Source organism: Gopherus evgoodei, chromosome 16 (assembly GCF_007399415.2).
Source record: "Gopherus evgoodei ecotype Sinaloan lineage chromosome 16, rGopEvg1_v1.p, whole genome shotgun sequence".
Classification (NCBI taxonomy): Eukaryota; Metazoa; Chordata; order Testudines; family Testudinidae; genus Gopherus; species Gopherus evgoodei.
The window spans coordinates 16,738,702-16,748,176 of record NC_044337.1 but is presented as its reverse complement, the minus strand read 5'-3'; the positions used below and the strand labels follow the sequence as shown (position 1 = coordinate 16,748,176).

The window sequence follows — 9,475 nt, the reverse complement described above, 5'->3', positions numbered from 1 at the left end:
AGAACCCTATCTTATATACTTTCATTCTTCCTCCTTAAATTCTTCTTGCACTTTTAACTGGATAAGATATACTTAATCTCCAAATTTAAAGGGGTGAAATGTTATGCATCTTCTCACAGTTGCTGCATTTCGGCAAGGGGTGAAGTGATCCCTGTGCAAGGTTGGTACCTCAGTTAAGGAAGCATTTTGCAATTTATATAAATAGATCATTAAAAATATGAAGAACGGCATGAGTTTTTGCAACACCCACAGATCCTGGTCCTCAGCAGGCAGGATCAAACTTGGGGCCTCGGGAGCTTAAGGTATGAGCCTTTACCATGTCAGTGAAAAACCACCTGGCTGTTAGCTAAGGCTGCAGAGCTGACATTTTATCTCTCTCTAAGTGGTCTCAGTGCCACTAGACAGGACAGAACACCACCCCCAGAAGGTGTGTGGGTTCACTTTGCTAATTCACAGTAAAAAGTAGATCACATTTTGAGTGTACCAGACATCAGAGTTTTCCTGTAAATTTTCTGCAACAATGGTGCATGCCTCCATACTGTCTTGTAAATATTATTTCACATAAAAGTAAATCAGTTATCCTCAGATCATGTTTTCATGCTTTTTTTGCACAATCCTGAGCCTAGAAACTTTTTAAAAATAAAAGCTTAGATTCTCATAGCATCCCATGACGCTGGCTACCGTGGCACTAATCATGTGTCTATTGTATCTTTGGCTTAATCTGGCCTGTGCAAGGATGTATCACTGCTGGTGGGGAGTCGAGCCTGAGGAGTCCAGCTGAACCCATGTGATCACATTTTGAACAGCTGCGTAATCTGCTGTGAGTCTAATCTCATTCTGGTATCTTGAGAGGGCAGAGCTTGGTGTGGCAGAACTTGATGGGACCACCGCTGCTCCCACCTCCTACAATTCAAATCGTGACCCTGTAGAACTCTGGTGAAGGCAGTGGCATTACATCAGTGTGGAACTTGGCCAGCTTTGTGAGGATGTTTATTTTTCAGATATGCAGTACTATTATTTTTACACATGGTGGTGCTGCAACACATTTTTGGTCCCACGTTAAAAGTACACTGACAACCACAGCAAGTGATAGCCTAAAAGAACTGAATATTTTGATAGCTGTATGTCAGTTTTCAATAGTGCCCCCTGACACACTGCCATATGCTTTCTTACACCTTCTACTTACTTTTACGAGTAAGGTAATTATGTTCTTTGTGGGCTGTTAAGGGGCTTGTTCATTATAATGTAAATTTGAAAAATGGCACTCTGATTGATATTCTAGGGCAGCCCATTTTGTACATTTGCAATGGCAAGATTAAAAATTACAGAGCTCCATAGGAATTATATGGCTAAAAAAATTTCAGGAGTTTCCAGAAATGAGGTTCTCCATGGCTTAGATAAGACAAAAGGAGGACAAAAGTGGGGCTGCATTAGATCCCTGTTTTAAACTGGTAACCATATGATTTGTAGATAAATGGAAATTGCCCAGGTGCATTACACAAGAAAACTCACAGATGTGCTGCTTGTTCGATCATTACTTCACCAAAACAGTACTGCCAACCTCAAGCATTCAAAAATCATGAGTCAGGGCCCCCTAAAACCATAAGTGGCAAAAATCTTCAGTTTTTTTTTTTTTAAATAATAGTGCTAAGGTTCTTTTCATTTACTTTTCAGTTTCTGAGCCTTGCTTCATGTTTTCAAGCTTTCCTCTGCAACCATGAGGACTAGAAACTTCCCTCTTTTAAAATGAAAGCTGAGAGCCAATTGATTCCAGGAGCTGGTGCTTTCCAAAAAAGTACATATATTGCGAGACTTGTGATGAAATCTTAAGAGTTGGAAACACTGCATAGGAGCACATCCAGGTTGAGAGGGTCAGGGGGAGGTCCACATGGGTCACATTTATATCTAGTGTAACTCCACTGATTTTAGTGGCATCACCATCCTATGTAACCCTGGCAACATGGTGTCAGAGCATTGCATTGAGGTGCTGCAATATTGCCGTGGTGCCGCCGGGGCTTGTCATTGCAGATGTCAATGCAAAGGTGGCCTCATGGCATGTTGCTTGCTGTACCTGTGTGTCCACCATGGCATCACATTGCATGTCACCATCGTGGTGCCACAACCAGCCACCAAGTGCCACTCTCTGTGGCACCTCCTGTTTGCGGCTGCATGTGTCAGCATGCTGCATCCTTGGCATTGCAACATGACAGCCAGACACCCTGCCTGAGAAGCTGCCTGAGCTCAGCACTCAGACGCCCTTGGGGCGCTAGGCACTGAGGCTGCAGCAGCCGTCCAGGCCCACGACAAGAGCCAGCCTGCCTTGCCCCCACAGGCAGCAGGCCTTGTTTACCTCCCAGCCTGCTTCGCCCCGCCCACTCCCTCCCGGAGACTCCAAGTCACGTGATCCTCCGCCGGCTCTTCTTGCGGCCCTCTCGAGAATCACGAGATCGCTCTGAAGCCGCATCGCTCCCTTTTGAGATAGCTCCGCGCCACTCCGTCGCGGGGCATCGCAAGCCTGGAACGCGAACCGCCGAGAGACGGAGGCCACGCAGAGGAAACAGTTAAGGCGAGGCGTGGGCAGGTGGTGGCGTATCGCGCAGACGGGGCTGGTCCCGTGCACTACTTTCTGCAGCGGAGGGATCCGAGGAGTGAGGCTAGGTGGAGATTAGAAGGAGAGGGGGGAGGGAGGCAGGGCCAAGATGGCGGCGCCCTGTGGGCTAGAGGAGCCCCGAGTGGTAAACAGCTGAGTTGGAGAGAAGGAGGAGTGAGTATCCCGGACCCCCACGTACGAGGGAGATGAGGAAGAGTGAGAGAGAGAAAGGAGGGGGAGGGGATAGAAAGCAAAGGGCGCTGGAGAAGCTGGGAGTGAGGAGGGGGAGAGGGGATGGATGGGGGAGAGGAGATGAGGAGGGGGGAGAAAGGGGTGGGAGATGTTAGCAGCGAGGAGAAGAAAGGGAACAGATGGGGAGAGAAGATGAGGGGGAAGAAGGGATAGGAGAAGCTAGGAGTGAGGAGAAGAGGAGGGACAGATGGAGGAGAGGGAGAGAAGAAGCTGTGAGAGGGGAAAGAGAGAGGATGAATAACGTGTAATCCTCCTGCTCCCTGGTTGGTTGTGTCCCCCAGTTAAACCTGGTCTTTGTCAGCAGCTCCCTCATGTGACTCTGCCCAGACACAGCTCCTCTGGGCATCTCCTTTAAGATGGTTTCTCTCTCTTTTATTTTAATCATCCGGTGCATTGACTGTGGAAGCAGACTCTGCACCTTCCTTTCAAATGCTGAGTGGCAATTTCCAGACCTGACCCCAAGGTCTTTCACTCATTTGCAAGGAGGACTCATTCATTTGAGATTAATTTTAAAGCAGTTTTAGTCTCTCCCTCTGGTGATAAAGGATTTTCTTCTTCTCTTTTGGAATGGCAGTTGTGTCAAGTCAATGGAAAAATTGCTTGGATACTATTAACTTTTTTTTTTAAATCACACTTTTGCTTGAAAATATTATGTTAGTATTACAAGTAACACCTGAAAGGACTGTATATAAGAGGGTAGAGAAACAAATTATTTTTTTCTGTCTTTGTTTACTTTGTATGTAATTTGTACTGGGGAAGCAGAGTAATACAGTCAGTCTCTTTGTCTTATTAGTTGTGAGAGTCTCATACAAGTCAACAAGGGAGAGAAACACAGGCCTGTAAGGAGCATGTGGATCTGAAACCACACAAATTGGCAGGGAGACTTGGGAGCAATTGTAGCATCCAAAACTACTTCTCACTCTTGAAATTGGATGCTGAGCGCCTCCTAGTAGATGCTAGAATTGAAGGTTTTCAGGATGCTATAAGATCAGACTGACAATTGTTATAACTTATCTTCTGTACAACTAAGCTTGTGAAAATGGAAGTGGTATTATAGTGACACTGTTAGATCAAATACTCTTTTCACTTAGTTTGTTACTAACTATTTTAGACGTTTGAAAACAGAGAACTAAAAATTAGATCTTCCACAGTGTATGCAGTTCGTTTTACTTTTTTTGTGATAAGTAAGAATACACACTTTTTTTCTTCTTGGTTTCATTTCTTATTGTACACTAGTACAAGGCTCTGGTGTTGCACTGTAAACACTGCAGGGTAATGTTTAAATGCGCACTAAAATCATTAATTAAAAAATCTTTATAAAAGAGATCTAGTTTTGTAACTTTTTAAACAAAACCTGCGTTCCCAATGAAGTTGTGTGGATCTGCTTGGTTGTTCAAACTAAAATATGATGGTTACACCATCTGATTTAGATAAGGTAAAATCACTTAAATCTTAATTGTCTTTTTTTGACAAAGTGTCTTATACTTGAGTATAAAAACAAAGGGTTCTATTGACTAAAACTATTTTGTTCTTTGTTAAAGGGCTTTAATCTGAGGTGTTTTTGTCCAGCTGCAGATATTTTGGGGTTTAATGAACAATCTTTTGGTTTCTCTAGTGACTTCCGGATTAAAACATACATACGTGATCTAAAACTGATGCTGATTAGTAGGATGCTGATTTTTTTATCTAACCCCAGCAGTCTTACACTATCAAAGATCTTCTTTACCTCATGTTGCAAGTGGAGTATCTGATCATTGACACTGGTTTTTACAGGAACCGATTGTTCTACCATACAAAACAATAAGAAAATATGCCTTCAACAATGACAAGTCAGCAAGTCAAATAAGTAAACGAAACATCCTCTAATGGTGTCCTTAGGGGAGTGTGGGATTTGTGTGGTATGTAGCAGCCAGGTGTATGGTTTTTTTAAAAGGGTATTATAATGGCTTAAGATAGAATTCACAACATAGTAGCCACAAACTAGGTCATTTAGTTTAATATAGTCGGTGGGATTACCGGAACCAGAACAGCTGCATTTAGAAAGGCAAATGTTTGCCCTCAGTATGCCTTGTGCATCTGCACTGTTTTCTTTCTTACTCTCAGGGTTGCATGTTAAAGTGTCAAGTATTTTCCTTAATTTCTATGGGAGTTAAAATGCTTAGTCTAACCAGATCAGTTACCTTATCTGTCTTGCACTATATTCAAGAGCAGCATAATTGCAGCCCAGTTCAGTGAACATTTGCCAAGAGAACTGTTGCTGATTGAAATTTGTTCTCAAGATTTAGGAGAGGCTTGATGCACATATATCACTGTGGAGTGTAGAGCCCTTCATTGCCTGTTTAGTTTACCGAAGGGATCTGACAAGGTATTTATCATTTAATAAAAATAGTATAGTAAAATGGATCACTCTGTTCCTTTTTATTACTAATCTGTTTTGAGTCTTGTAAGCAAAACTAAAATAAAAAATTCTCTTTTAGGTTAGTAATGGCTTATTAGCAATATGTCCATGGCTTCTATCAAAGGACCAAAGAATATCAGCCCTACCAAGCTTCATTTTTTCCCCCCCTTTCCTGACATGCTTTTTAAACTTTTTTTCCTCTGTCAGGTATTTGTAGGGAAGCAATTAGCATAGTATCTTGGCACAAAACACAATTTCAAGAGAAGCATAAAAGCCACTGAGTTGGACTCTGCTCTTACCATCCTATGATTTGTCTGTTTAACCTTGGGTTTTTTTTTTCCCCTTCCTTTCTGTTGAGGGTAACCTTCTGCAAAAAGGAAGATGGAAAATGGACAGGCTAGGCAACTGTGATTTTTAGCTTGGTAGTTAGTAAATAGGTTTAGAATTGGCAGCTTACATTGGACTTGGAAGTGAACAGGGCAGAGGAGATGTGTGATGTGTTACTAGTGGCTAATTCTATTGAAATACAGGCTGCCACATATTATAACATGCTGGAGTTATTGTTTGGACTGTTGTAATCCCAGCTACATAGTGGTGTTGGTTAAGGCTAGACAAATGTGTACATCATAGTTGCTAGGTCTGAGAGGAAACAGAACAGCTTTGTAGGTCTGGCAGTAGAATGACATTTCTTGCTACTTTCTGCAGCCAGAGAGAAAAGATTAACTTTGCATAGCCTTAGGGTAATTATTGTTTTGACAATTGGAGAGCAGATGTATTTTGTTGAGAGTGAGGTCAGTTCTTTGGTTAGCTGTTCCGTGTTTTCCTCTCCATACAAGCATTACTCTCTTCTGAGTTGAGAGTAACTGTTTTTCATTGTCACTTATTTCATCCATTACCTTTGTGATGATGATGATGATGGTCTTACATGAGAAGGAAGTGTACAACTGGGCACTGTTGGCATATTGATGGCAGGAGAGCCCTGGCGACACATAGGCTGTCTCAGAAGTCTTTTGTATCTCAAGTGAGAGGAGATATGATTGATCCTTTCAGGACTGTATGTGAGGGCTCCTGAAGACAAGGAGCAACTGCTTATCAATTTCCGAGTTCTCATTGAAAGGAATGTTTATACCACCATTCACTCCCATTATGTCCAGTAATGCTGGTTAAGCAGCACCTTGTGGTATCTGCTTAAAACACTAGTTAGGTGGAGTAGTATGAGCCTTAAGATTTGTATTACCATAGCCAAGTCTATTTTCTGATTGTGAAGAGTCCAGAATGTTAGCGGAGGTCATGTGCTGTTGAAGTGTGCCTGTTTGGTAACTTAAAACATTTCCTCTCAATTATGAGGTGCATCTTGAAACAATTTGTTGGCCTCTTCTCCCTCCCTCGCTTGCCAAACTTAAAATTATTGCAAGTGGAGTGAAATACTGATGTCAGCAATGGAAAAAGTGCCTCACTTGTCTAAATCTGTATTACTATAGCAAGTGGTAATACCTTTATGGAAGGAATGTGTTCTTTTCTTCTGCTTGTGATAAAAGCTCACAACAGAAGAAAATTTTCTCTTGACAAAAATGTGTAGAAGTCCTGTACCCTGTAGAGAGATCCCATTATCTCTTTCACTGTGCAGATGCTTTATTTACCCTTTCCCTTCTGGCCTCAGTCTATTGTTCCTTGACTGGTTACAATGCCTTGTGGGCAAACTGCACTTTGAAAAGAACACATCTTTTATAGGTTCCATAATTGAGGTTTCCTGGCTTCTCCCTCCTTCTCTGTGGGCCAAGTCTTTAGTCCTACTGCTTCGACTCATTTAATAAGATTCTCTTTTGTGAACGCTCCTGAATGTAAGATTAGGCTAATTGCCTATAGCTATTTCTAATTTTTCAGTGGGAGGGGATAAACTTGTGTGTGTATAAACACTTAAACAAGCTCACTTTTTCTTTTCTTTTTATAAATACCCAACCAAGGGATCTTGACTTTTGTTGTAGAAGATATTAAAATTAGCAGAAAAAATATATAAATCATTAGAAGCTAAAATACCTAGTGATAAACTGGAGGAAAAGTTATTGATTCAGCTTTTTCATCCTGCCAGCTCGAAGCATTGACAGTATCTTGCTGAATTTATTGTCTCTAATGGGACTGAGAGCATGCAAATTGGGAAATAAGGAATTTTGTTTAAAGTCTGTCTTGTGCACAATGTAAACAGGGATGAAAGAAGTGACTGTTCTTCACGTTAGGCAAGGGTCAGATGGTTTACTACTGACAATATTGCAAATCTTAGGTGGATATAATATCAAACAGCTATGATAGTCTTCATCTGAAGATTTCTGTGTTTTACACAGTAGGGTAAGTGTCAGTATTTCCCACCTTACAGAAGAGAAACTCAAGTGATGTCTGTGTCTTTTTGCAGAAGATTATACAGCAAGTCTTTGGCAGGAATGGGTATACATCTTCCAGACCTGTGCTTGTTCCATTGGAACACATTGCCGCCTCATACAAATTAAATACTTTTCCAAAACTCTCTTTAAAATGGATTTAGTTATTAGAGGACAACTTGTAGCTTAGTCTTCAAGAGTGGTGATGTAATATGAGTTCCTTCATCTTACAGTGAGCATCATAGACCAGGTTGATCAAAGAGCCACAATTGACAGCTTAAGACTAATATCGACAAATAATTCAATTTAAACCCTATGTCGGCAAAAGTATTTAATTTGTCTTAACGGTTTTTAGTTCATGCCATTGTGTTACTTGCTCTTTTCATTAAACTTCAGCAATATATCAAATGGGGTTGCAAGATGCTGTACAGTATAAATTTGAAACTTGTGTAGAATGTTTTTACAAATGTTTCAAAAAACAGCTTATTGGAGTGAAGATTGTTAGTACTTCTATAAAAATAGAGCAGTAATAGTGTACAATTCACTGGCCCCTGACTGACCTGTCCTTCAGGAATATTCTGCATTTACTGGCACAAGGTCACTCCAGGTTTTAATTAGTTAGGGAAGCTGAGTAAATTTTTTAGATAACTACATCTCTGATAGAACAGCCATGTTCTTTACTATCATCCTCATCTTTGTCAGCCTAAAGTTTGACATTCACTCATCTACAGAACAGGTAGATCACCAGCAATGCTTCCCCACATTCATGTCACAGTGTTGTGGAACCTTGTGCTTGTGACTTATCTGCTTTTTCTCCATGGGCATTTTTCTTAATTTCCCACTGCTGCACTAACAGCAGTATAGCTTCATGTGCTCTAACGATAGCAAGCTCTTGTGAAGAGCTGCTGTTGATGTTTTTACCACTGTCATCTGGACCTATTCTAAGCATTTATAGAGGACACTTTTTAAAAAAAATGAAAGCCTGTACTCTGTGTACAGTAGTGTTTCCACTACTGTAGGTGCATCTGCCTTGGTGGTATGACGGAGGGAGATCTGAAGAAAAAGGAGAATGTAGACAAGTCCATAGGAGAGTAAAAGAGTAGGCTAGAACTTACGCCTCTTTTCTTTTTGTCCTTGGTCTTAAAATAGGTTTCACTTGTCACTGGTTTAATGTGGATATGTGTCCTAATAACTAGACTTAGATCACCAATTCTGTTCATTTAGGCAACTAAACAGTTGTGAAATGATGATAACTTTACTTCACTATTGTTCTGGAATGGATTCACCAGCATCCTATGTTTGGCAGACTCCATATCCCAAAAAACAATTGAGGCATCTAGCTCTCTAACTCCATTATATAATCTTGCAGATAATGTCCAGGGAAATCAAGGAACAGACTGCTTGCTTGTAGACAGTGTTGCTTGCAGGCAAGCAATTTTTCCCCATACCGTTCTGCCAATGTACCTCAATCCTGATGTGTAGTATGCCTATTAAAAATGTGGATGTCTCAGGTGAAGGTTTTAACAGTCAAACTTAGAGGTGTAGACGTATTCGGGGGGAGTTTGAGACCAACCCACTAGTCAACTTTTGATCTACTCAGGGTTTGAATGCGGTTGCTAGAATGAAAGGCCAGTGCATTAACTCTCTGAACGTAGGCTAGAGAAAGGGCCAGCTGTTCCTTTGTTTCACTTTTTATAAAGGATTGTGTGTGTTATTCCTTTCTCTCCTTCATAGCTCAGTTGCCTTCATAAAATGAAGTCCCTTTCCCAAAGGGCTCACATTTTAACTTTGGAAAGTGTCTGGCACGCTCTGGATGCTTGTGTGGTCCAATCCATATAAAAATAATCAACTCCCGTCTCCTTT

General features: G+C 41.2%; 1 protein-coding gene across 4 annotated transcripts in view; it reads left to right on the top strand.

The window, feature by feature from the left end:
* Positions 1 to 2,680: 2,680 nt before the first annotated feature.
* TSC1 (TSC complex subunit 1) overlaps positions 2,681 to 9,475 on the top strand; it is a 51,411-nt gene continuing 44,616 nt past the window's right edge. For all 4 annotated transcript variants that reach the window (XM_030535083.1, XM_030535084.1, XM_030535079.1 and 1 more), the window contains exon 1: positions 2,681 to 2,764. The gene's annotated coding sequence lies outside the window, so the exon portion shown is untranslated. The remainder of the gene's footprint in view (positions 2,765 to 9,475) is intronic.